The sequence below is a fragment of the Eurosta solidaginis genome, chromosome 3, assembly GCF_040869045.1.
Source record: "Eurosta solidaginis isolate ZX-2024a chromosome 3, ASM4086904v1, whole genome shotgun sequence".
NCBI lineage: Eukaryota > Metazoa > Arthropoda > Insecta > Diptera > Tephritidae > Eurosta > Eurosta solidaginis.
In genome coordinates this window covers 169,961,271-169,963,482 of record NC_090321.1, presented here as the reverse complement: position 1 = coordinate 169,963,482, position 2,212 = coordinate 169,961,271, and positions in this window count along the sequence as shown.

Here is a 2,212-nt window from a genome sequence, read left to right as displayed (position 1 = left end):
CATCTTATCATTTCGTACTAATGCTTCAATAGAATTTTGACCCCTGGTATAAAAATACCGAGTAAATCTTTAGAAACATGTTGAATCAATCCGTAACAAATTTCCTCATGGTGGAACGAAAAAACGACCCAAGAACACCTTGTGACCCGTTTAACTTTAAAATGCAAATTAAAAGTAAAATATACCAGTTGGACTATAAGTTTATTCAGAAAGTTGTATCTCTACGATACTCGTATTATCTGTTTGTTGCGAAACTGCTGTTGTACATTGTTATTACAGAAAACTTGTCTGGAATGTGTCTTGTAGGGATTTCCGAGAATGTCTTCTCGGTACTACGAAGAACACCCAGTATCTCTGTGGTACACTTTCCTTCAATAAACTTGGGATTATATTGAGAAAAAAAGTTGCTACCAGACGCTTTTGTTTATGCAAAATATTAAAGCCTTTCTCCTTTAAATAACAAATTTTTTTAAAATAATACATACATGGAATTAAATACTCTCTAATCTCAAGTGTCTGTTCGGATAGCTAAAATGGTGAGATAGTCCAGACCCCGAATACCTACCTGACATCCGACACCACCCTAACCCTGTTAACTCTTGTAATGGTTACGCTTACGCTGTCAACTTCGCAACTTTAATACACACTTTATAAAATAGTCGGCCAAATAGCCGCACAGTGACAAAATAAGACTGTATTAGCTTGTACGCCTCTGATCTAAAGAGGTATGTATGCCTGATACTATTGTATGTCGGTAAGAGTTTAACTACATTATCCAGATCTAAATTGAGAAAAAGTGGCACGAGTCCTTCCATGTAAGTTTCGTTCTTGTCCTGCTATTGGTGCTGATTGATAACTGCTCGTCCCTAATTTCTGTGGGATGTAGGTCCGCATCAAATTTTTACTCCGTGCTCAATCCAGATTCTTGTACCCTGCTGTTGTTGTTGGTGTTGTAGTTGTGCTTCACCCCATCCAATAGGCGCGACCGATTAAAAATTGTCATCAATATCTTTTAAAGGGAGTCCAGGGAAGCTTATAGTTTCAACAAGGGCGAACCAGAGTGAGAGGGGTGTTAGAAGCGTTGGTTCCACATTGCAATTAAAGAGATGGTTGATGGCCATGTGGGGACACATTACAACCAGGGACATACATTATGTTTGTCGGATTCTGGATAGGTAAGAGTATAACCTGTTACAGTATTCAGATCGAAGCTGAGCTAGAGTGACACGCATCTCCCTAGGGAGAGTGCGTTCCTTTACTGGGTATTCTTCTTTAAGAACTAGGTTCACCGGGCAATTCCTGGTAGAGGTCCGACGCCTTTTTGTGGATATCTCTGGTGACTTGTTTGTGTTTTTTCTTCATACGGATGTGTTTTCAGGTGCCGTTTCTCCTCATAACTGCGAAGATGACTTCTTAAGCCCCTGAGAGGTATGTCGTATTCATTCAATCTTTTGCATGGAAATAGGGGCACCCAAGAACTTTTGACGTTTGATGGCGCATGGTGATCGGTGTACAACACACATGAATATTGAATTTGGATTGATTTTAATGAATGTTTAAATTGTTTAGTCGACTGCCGTCTAAGCTGTCACTTTTTCTTTAAGAAACAATGCGCAATCAATTTTTTCTCGGCAACACCAGAGTTGCAGTGTTCAATAAAAATCTTTGGAAAATAATAGTAGAAATTTCTTGAGCTGCACAAAGAAAGAAAATTTTACAGACGCTACAAAGCTGCCCAGCGGGTAAGGGGGCTTAGAATATACCCGCTGCAGGTATGCCTGACGTAAGAGGCGACTAAATACCAAATTGATTTAAGGGGTTGAATATAGCTTCTCCAACTCAATTGTCAACCACACCTACTCGTGGCGAATTCTGTTTCCTTAACAGCCGAGGCTCTGGCGACCCCAAGCTCCTCATGGATCTAGGGGGTGGGAGGGCGGTATGGCCTAGACGGTTTTATTTGCGTTCCCGAGATGGTCGGGCTAGTACCTTAATGGTGCTTGTCGCCGGAACGTTAGCGGATCTGCATCCAGCAATGGACCATCAATATCGATAACAATCCCTAAGGCCTTCGGGGAGTGTCCTTATCGCTACAGCAACAACAACAACAGCTGCATGCGGCTCTTCAGACTTGATGTGAATTCAAAAATTATTTCCGATGTTCTGAGAAATAAAACCAAATTAGTTTTAATAAAAATACATACATATTTAT